Below are 9,671 nucleotides of genomic sequence, written 5' to 3' on the forward strand. Positions count from 1 at the left end.
CAAGAAAACCAAACGAGGTCAGAGGGTACTTGCAAAGGAGACACTGACAAGAAGCAAGTCAGTGTCCCTGCAGTACCCTAGAAAGATTCAGAAATTAGAGGCACCAGATGCCTTGGAAAGCAAGAGTGAGGTGTCCAGGGGAAAAGCCAACCCTCTGCCTTAGCAAGGAACAAAGAAGCCCTCTGGGCAACAAGTCTTGCCCATACACGATTGCAATCAGCCTTCCAGTGCCGTACTCTTCTCTTCCTCTAGAACATTAATTTTTCAAAACAGTCTCAAACCCATGGAAAAGTTGCAAGATTAGTACAAATAATTTTTTTCACCTTGCTTGAGAGTAAGTCACTGACATGATAACCCATCACCACTGAGTACTTCAGTGTATATTTCCTAAACACAAGGACATTCGGCTATACAGCCACAATACAGCCATCAAAATCAGGAAATTGATATTAACACATTACAACCATCCAATCTTCAGGCCCCATGAAAATTTTACCAGTTATCCCAAGGAGGTCTTTTTCAGCAAAGGAGCCAGTTCAGCATTACATGTTGCATTTGGTTGTCATGCCTCTTTATTCTCCTTTTGAATTAGACACAGTACTTCAGTCTTTTCTTGACATTCATAACCTTAACGTATTTGAAGATTATTTTGTAGAGTGTCCCTCAATTTAGGTATTTTGTAGAGTGTCCCTCAATTTAGGTATGGCTGATGTTTTCTCAATGATTAGATTCAGGTTACACATCACAGGAATAATATTATGCTCTTATTTTACATCTTACCAGTGGGTCTATTGTTTCCGTTTGTCCCATTACTGATGATGTTCACTTTGATCATTTGATGAAGGTGGTATCTTCCAGCTTTCTTCACTGAAAACATATTCTCTTTCCCTTTGTAATAAGCATTTTGTGGGCAGAATTTGTTGTTTTTGTTTTTGCTCTCCCTAATTAGAAGAAATGTGGGTAGATGTTTTGAAACTATGCAGATATACTGTTCTTTATCAAACTTTAACTTATCTATTTATATCAGTATGTGCTCATGGTCCTATTTTATTCAGTGGTGTATGTCTGGATTCTCCAGAGAAGCAGAACCAATAAGACATATATATCATATATATACACACATATATGTAAAAAAATTATAATGTATATAACATTAAAATGTATAACATATGAAAATAGCAAACCTATATATGTAAAATAATCATAATATATATGATTTGTTTTTATTTTATTTTTTGAGACAGGGTCTCACTCTGTTGCCCAGGCTGGAGTACAGTGGCGCTGTCTCCACTCACTGCAACCTCCACTTCCTGGGCTCAAGTGATCCTCCCACCTCAGCCTTCTGAATATCTGGGACCACAGGTGCTCACCACCATGCCTGGCTTTTTTTTTTTTTTTTTTTTTTTTGAGATGGAGCCTCACTATGTCACCCAGGCTAGAGTGCAGTGGCACAGTCTTGGCTGACTGCAACCTCCACCTCCTGGTTTAAGCGATTCTCGTGCCTCAGCCTCCTGAGTAGCGGGGATTACAGGTGCCTTCCACCACGCCCGGCTAAGTTTTGAATTTTTGACATGTCTCCATCAACTTATTGGCATTTCTTTACATTCTGGCACAGAAAGATGTTAAACCAGACTCATCTTGCACTGTCTGTGATTCAGCCCTGGAAGCCATTTCTCTAAGGAGCCCTGGTTCCTTTTAGTGAAGGATGTTTTTATTATTTATTTATATATTTATTTATTTATTTATTTATTGAGATGGGGTGTAGCTCTGTCAACCCAGGCTAGAGTGCAGTGGTGTGATCTTGGCTCACTGCAACCTCTGCCTGCCTCCCGGGCTCAAGTGATTCTCCCACCTCAGCCTTTCATGTAGCTGGGACTACAGGCACGAGCCACCGAGCCTAGCTAGATTTGTGTGTGTGTATATATACATATATACACACACTATGTATATATTTGTATATATATGTATTGTGTATATACACACATATTGTGTGTGTGTGTTTGTGTGTGTGTGTATATGTGTGTGTGTGTGTGTATATATATATATATATTTTTTTTTTAGAGACAGGGTTTTACCATGTTACCCAGGCTGGTCTTGAACTCCTGGGCTCAAGTGATCCATGCACCTCAGACTCCCAAAATGCTGGGATTACAGCGCCCGACTGAAGGATGGTTTTTAAAAATCAAGAACTGAGTGCTAGGTATGTTCATTGTATTTGGGATATCACTGTTTCTGGACTCTAAGAATGGGCAAAGCTAGGAAATACATCTACGTATATCCATGTGGGGTGTGTGTGTTATGTGTATGTACTCTCACATATAGACATTTATATGTATATTTCTTTTTATTTAGTACACTTGGAAGAGGGCCAAGCAGGCGACTTGAGAGATTCAAGTGCATATATGTATATTTCTTTCTAAATCTATCTATATATATTGAAGAAAATGTTTACACCAATATTCAGTTTGTAATCCAACTCCAGAAGGTTCATCCTAGTTATCTTCCTTTCCATATTTTTCTCTCCATTCTCTGATAGTAAGAAATCTTATGGATGCCTAGGATATTTTTTATTGAAAAAAGGAAGTTACAAAATTGCATATACATTATGAACTCATCCTTTTCTTAAAGTTAATACATGCATTGAAAAAAAAAGTCTGGAGGAATATATATCCAACTGCTAACACTGTTCCCTTTTATCCAGGGAAGTGGGGTTATGGGGGCTTTGCAATTCCTCTATTACATCTATATTTATAATATTTTTAAATTTTTGGTCAAGAGCAGGGGTAACTTTTTTTTTTTTTTTTTGAGACAGGTTCTCACTCTGTCACCCAGGCTAGAGTGCAGTGGAACGATCGGGGTTCACTACAGCCTTCACCTCCTGGGCTCAAGCGATCCTCTTGCCTCACCCCCCTGAGTAGCTAGGACTACAGGCATGCACTACCATGCCCAGCCAATTTTTGTATTTTTAGTAGAGATGAGGTTTTGCCATGTTGGCCAAGCTGGTCTCGAACTCCTGGATTCAAGCGATCCACCTGCCTCAGCCTCCCAAAGTACTAGGATTACAGGCATGAGCCACCGCACCCAGCATGGGGGGTTACTTTTTAACAGGATGTTGGTGGCTCTTTTCCTGTTGCCCTACAATTGACACTAAAGCCCATGGCCACAAAAAACAAAAACAAAAACAAAATATCTCACCTTCTAAAGAGAACAGCTTACATTTGAAGTGTAGAACCCTTCGCCCTTTAATCCTCCCCTGGGCTTACAAACAGGATGCACAATTGGTTCTGCTCCCATCAACCACCACCCCTCCACCGTCACCCCCTACCTTCTGAATTATATTAAGATATAGAAAAGGGAAGGCAGGGGAGACTTCTTGAGGGTAGTGGGACTTGTGGAGACTGCAGCGTTTGTTCATGGTAAGTGGGTGTTTTCTTCTCTAACTGAAGCCTTGTATGGGGAAAGGAGGGAGGGGCTCCAAAGGAATTGCTATTACTAGTATTATTATTTATTTATGTAATTTTTTGAAATGGAGTCTTGCTCTGTTGTCCAGGCTGGAGTGCAGTGGTGCAATCTCGGCTCACTGTAACCTCCGCCTCCTGGGTTCAAGTGATTCTCCTGCCTCAGCCTCCTGAGTATTTGGGATTACAGGTGTGTGTCACCATGCCCAGCTAATTTTTTGTATTTTTAGTAGAGACAGGGTTTCACCATGTTGGTCAGGCTGGTCTCAAACTCCTGACCTCATGATCCACCCACCTTGGCCTCCCAAAGTGCTGGGATTACAGGCGTGAGCCGCGGCACCCAGACCTTTTTTTTTTTATTATTTTTTAAGAGACAGGATCTCTCTCTGTTGTCCAGGCTGAAGCGCAGTGGTGTGATCATAGTAACCTCAAACTCCTGGGCTCTGGCAATGGGCACCTCAGTCTCTCAAGTGGCTAGGACTATAGGCATACGCCGAAATGCTTGGCTGACTATGTATGTATGTATGTATTTATTTATTTATTTTGTGGAGACAGGGTCTCACTATGTTGGCCCAGAATGGTGTTGAATTCCTGGCCTCAAGTGATTCTCCCATCTCAGCCTCCCAAACCACCTGGATTACAGGTGTGAGCCACCATACTGGGCCCCAAAGGAAGCATTTGTAGGGATTAGAGTTGCCTGCAAGAAGATGAGACTGCAATTCTATTTCCCATGCGGATATCTGGTTAGGCAATAGATTACTGAACTATCTTCAGGGTCTAACTGAGCAAGAGAGAAGAAAATTTGAGGGAAATGGCCCTTTCCTTCTTCCCCACCCCCATATACTAGAGGAACTAGGAATAGTTCCTTTCCTTTAAGTCAGGAAAGAAGGTGTTAGAGTCTCTGATGTGGCCCACTCAGAGTGCTGTTCTCATCTGCCTGGGTTCTAAACAAATTGAGAAACCAGATAGAGATGGTGACAAAGCCAGATAGATGGTGACAAAAACTCACCTTTTTGGTAATAAAGGCCAAATTGAGGCGTATAGTTTAGAGGGGAGCCAAATAAGTGAGCTAATGAATCCCTGAATTAGGCAGACTCACCATCCAGTGGAAGTAGCATGGTCCCCAGCAGCCTCCAGACATGGGACCCTGCCCAGATGAGACTTAAAACAAGGAGCAGAAGAGAACTCCTTCTCCCTGCAGGCAGGCTCTAGCCTAAGAACACAAAAGAAAAGAAATTTATTTATTATTATTATAATTTTTTGAGGCAGAGTCTCACTCTGTTGCCCTGTCTGGAATGCAGTGGCAGTCTCTGCTTACTGTAGCCTCCACCTCCCAGGTTCAAGCAATTCTCGTGCCTCAGCCTCCCCAGTAGCTGGGATTACAGGTGCATGCCACCACACCCAGCTAATTCTGTGTATTTTTAGTAGAGATGGGGTTTCACTATGTTGGCCAGGCTGGTCTCAAATTCCTGACCTCAAGTGATCTACCCACCTCAGCCTCCCAAAGTGCTGGGATTACAGGTATAAGCCACTGTGCTGGGCTAGAAAAGAAATGTAAAAGGAGGCACTGAATCAACCATGCCCAGCTTACTCTCACTTTTATGAATCAAGTAAGTCACTCTACTTGTCGTGGACAGGGTAAGTTAATGGAAAGTGTCACGATACTTGAGCTCTCTTATTTGAAAGGAAACATAATGGTGAGGGAGAAGCCTTCCCCCTATTAAGGACAGGGGATGGCTTACTGCTACATTTTATTCCTCTACTTCTGCTCTAAGCAATCAGGGTAAAACCTAAACCTGGGATGAGGAGTGGTGTGTATGTGATGAGGGTCAGATTTATACTGAATTTAAGTTTTAACTCCAAACGGATCATCAATGAAGTGTAAGAGTTGCAACTAAAAAGCGCTTGGAAAAGAACACAGGTGTAAAGCTTCAAGACTTTGGGTTAGGGCCAGGCACAGTGGCTCACACCTGTAATCTCAGCACCTTGGGAGGCCGAGGCAGGTGGATCACTTGAGGCCAGGAGTTCCAGACCAGCCTGCCAACACGGTGAAACCCTGTCTCTACTAAAAATACAAAAATTAACCAGGTGTGATGGCACGCGCCTGTAATCTAAGCTACTTGGGAGGATGAGGCAGGAGAATTTCTTGAACCTGGGAGGCGGAATTTGCAGTGAGCCAAGATCACACCACTGTGCTCCAGCCTAGGCGACAGAGCAAGACTCCAGCTCAAACAAAACAAAAACAAAAACAAACAAACAAAAAACAACTTTGGGTTAGACAAGGCCTCCTTGGATACAAAAAAAGTATGAGGCTTGGTGCAGTGACTTACGCCTGTAACCCCAGCGCTTTGGGAGGCAGAGGCAGGCAGATCACCATGAGGCCAGTCTGGCCAACATGGTGAAACCCCTTCTCTACTAAAAATACAAAAATTAGCTGGGTGTGGTGTCGCACACCTGTAGTCCCAGTTATTCAGGAGGCTGAGGCACAGGAATTGCTTGAACCCGGGAGGTGGAGGTTGCAGAGAGCTGAGATGACACCACTGCACTCTAGCCTGGATGACAGAGTGAGAGCCTGTGGCAAAAAAAAAAAAAAAAAAAAAAAAGCATGAGTGAAAGAAAAAATAGACTGGATTTTATCTAAACTTAAGACTTTTGTGCTTCAAAGGCTATCATCAGGGATGTGAAAAGACAACCCACAGAATGAGTTTTGCAAATCATATATATGATAAGGGACTTGTACCCAAAATATACAAAGAACTCTTAGAAATCAATAATTAAAAGACAACCTAATTTAAAAATGAGCTAAAGATCCAAATAGACATTTTCCTAGTGAAGATATACAAATGGCCAGTAAACACACAAACAAATGCTCAACATTATTAGCCATTAGAAAAATGGAAATCAAAACCACAATGAGATTTCACTTCATACCCCCCAGTATGGTTCTAATGAAAAAGACAAACAATAAGTGTTGAGAAGGATGTAGAGAACTCCCATACACTGCTGGTGGGAATGTAAACTGGTGCTGTTGCTTTGGAAAACAGTCTGGCAGTTAACAATTAAACGTCATGTTTAAACAATTACACAATATACATACTTATATAACCTAGCAATTCCATCGCCCCAAAAATGAAAACATACATTCACACAAAACCTTGTACACAAATATTCATAGCAACATTATTCACAAAAGCCAAAATATTGAAACAATCCAAATGTCCATGAACCGATACGGCACATCCATACGTAAGAATGTTATTTGTCAATCAAAAGGAATGAAGTATGAATACATACCACAACATGAATGAATCTTAAAACATTATGCTAAGTGATTGAAGCCACGGAATGTCTACCCTGGACCTCATAGTCCAAGATGGGGATGAGGAATAGGAAGATGCAGCAGAAACATGGCTTCTGGGAGTAAACTTTGGGGGTGAGGCAGGCAGTTTCTGTAAAGGTTTCCCTTAGAAAACATACTGCAGCCGGGCACAGTGGCTCATGCCTGTAATCCCAGCACTTTGGGAGGCTGAGGTGGGTGGATCACAAGGTCAGGAGTTTTAGACCAGCCTGGCCAACATCAACATCGTGAACCCCCATCTCTACCAAAAAAAATACAAAAATTAGCTGGGCATCGTGGCGAGCACCTGTTGTCCCAGCTACTGTGGAGGCTGAGGTGGGAGAATTGCTTGAACCCGGGAAGCAGAGGTTGCAGTGTGCTGAGATCATGCCACTGCACTCCATCCTGACAGAGAAAGTGAGACCCTGTCTCAAATACACACACACACACACACACACACACACACACACATATATATATATACACACACATACACACACACCTCAATATGTGTCCTACCAGGGCTCTGTGGGTAAGGGCTGCCTGTCCCAGGGCTGCATGTTGGGATCTGTGCCATGTTGACAGCTTTTCCTGGATCTCCTTCAAGTTACACATCCCTGACCTCACCAAGGTGCATACCCTACTCTGCTTCTGGTTACAATTATGCCACCAAGAGATGGACAGTGAGTGGCTGGCTGGGCAAAGGAAGCTCTGAGTCTGAAGGAAGTAGGGAAGGTGAGGGTACAGCTCCCTGAGAACCTGACCTGGGGACAGTGGGACCAGCCCCAAAGGGGATAGGGAAGATATAGAAGACAGACCCCTGGAATGTAAATGGCTGTCTGCTAGACGGCTCATCTGTGCCTCACAGTCATTTCCATGAAATTACCACCCCAAGGCACTAATAAGTGATCTAGGAGACAGCCAGTATTTTGCATAATTTCCAGAAAGCCAGTACTAAATGGAGACTAGGATTGATTCCCTTTTGTTTTCTAAGAATAATAAGGGCATGTGGATGAGTGTGTCATCATAACAGCAGAGGCTGAGGGACACCTGGTGACCCCCTGTTGAGGAGCCGGCCCAAGGGATCCTCTGGAGTGGCCCACAGGGAGGAGAGAACTCAACTTTTGGAGTTTTGCTTCAAAACTGGCCTATGTCTATAGGTCAGACAGGACTATGGCATCTCCCAGGCCCTGGGCTCCTTCCTTCAGCCTGCAAACATGTCCAAGCTTCATTCTACGTTATAAAATTGTCCCTCACCCGCCTCAGTTATCGTATCATCTCTCTACTCCCTGTCACAGCCAGACTTCTAGAAAGAGTTGTCTGCATCTGCTGCCTTTACTGCTCACATCAAAGTCATTAAAGCTGAAGTCAATGCCTGTCTCCCTTGCCCTTCTGTGGTATTTAACACTCTTTGGAAATCTTTGTCCTTTGGCTTCTGTAATACAACCCCCTCCTGGTTCTCTTTCTATCTTTCTGATTCTCTGAGTTCATCTTTTTCATGGAATTCTCATCCACAGCCCATTCCTTAAATGCTGTGCACCCAGAGTTCTGTTCTTGGCACCCTTCCCTTCTTGCTTTGGGTGACCTCATCCATTCCTTTGGCTTTAACCAATCCCTCCCATGCAGACAACTCTCAGCTCCATATCCCTTTCTCAATTCCAGCCTTTATCTTGTCCTACCACCTGGAAACACCATGGTCTCCAAATTCAATATTTACACAATTGAGCTAATCATCAGCTCCTTCAAATTCGATCCTGTGATGTTCTTCAGTTCAGTTGGTGGCAAGACTTCTAGACAATCTTTGCATCCACTGCCAATGCAAATTTACCATCTCCGATTAGCTCGGTCTTTCCTAATTCCTACACCAAATTCCCATCATCATTACTTTGGTTCAGGTCTCATCATTTCTCATATGGATTTTGCAGCAGTTTGCTAACAGGTTTTCCTGCTTCTCATCTTTCCCTCCCTCTAGTCCATCTTCCATATTACTCTCTAAGTGATCTATCGAAAACAGAAATCTAAGCTGGGTGAGGTGGCTCACACCTGTATATCCCAGAACTTTGGGAGGCCAAGGTAACAGAATTGCTTGAACCCAGGAGTTTGAGACCAGCCTGGGCAATGTAGTGAGACATTGTCTCTACAAAACAGACAACCACTAAAAAGGTGTGACTCTATCACCAGGTTGAAAATCCTCTAATGACTCTCCATTTCCCTCAGGAGAAAACCCAAATGCTTGATCCTGAATCCACTATGAAGGCATGACCCTGGGCCCTCGCTGTGATCAATGGGACCTGATAGAAAGTCTGCAGGTGGGTAATTGGGAGAGGTTTTCCTCACTACTAAAAAGCAATGCACAGGAGCAAATGCCTTTCTTCTTTGGAGATGAAACGTCTGCTTGTAACACCTGGAAGTGCTTTGACCATCTCTTAACTATGAGGAAAGACACTGCAGACATAACAAGGACAAAAGAGCAGAAAGATAGAAAATATTTGGGTCTTGCTGCTATCCCTAAGCCACTGAATTAGCCAGCCCCAGAATGGCTCACCTCCAGATTTTCTGGAGCATGAGATAGTCACTGTTCTAATTATTTAAGCTGCTTTAGTTGGGTTTCCGGTTACTTGGAGCTGAAAGTACCCTAATTAACACATTTATAGGATGTTTCTCTTTAAAGATAGAGAAAATACCAAGATTTTATAAAGATGAAGTCTTCTATGACTCCCTTAGGAAGCATTAGGTCCAAATCCTCCTATTGTTCACATAGCAATAAGTATTTCATCTGTTGTGGCACTTAGAATGGAATTTTTGTTTTGTTTTTGGGCTTCTTTTAACTTATTATAGCCAAAACAGTTAACTGCTACAATGAACAGCCAACTGCA

At 42.8% G+C, this 9,671-nt stretch overlaps 1 long non-coding RNA gene across 1 annotated transcript in view; it reads left to right on the forward strand.

Annotated features, from left to right (window-relative positions):
* Window positions 1-9,346, forward strand: part of LOC103239839 (uncharacterized) — a 57,599-nt gene extending 48,253 nt beyond the window's left edge. Inside the window, exon 5 of the long non-coding RNA XR_012093683.1 lies at window positions 9,013-9,346. This is a non-coding gene — a long non-coding RNA (uncharacterized lncRNA). The remainder of the gene's footprint in view (window positions 1-9,012) is intronic.
* Window positions 9,347-9,671: the final 325 nt, after the last annotated feature.

Source organism: Chlorocebus sabaeus, chromosome 1 (assembly GCF_047675955.1).
Source record: "Chlorocebus sabaeus isolate Y175 chromosome 1, mChlSab1.0.hap1, whole genome shotgun sequence".
Taxonomy (NCBI): Eukaryota; Metazoa; Chordata; class Mammalia; order Primates; family Cercopithecidae; genus Chlorocebus; species Chlorocebus sabaeus.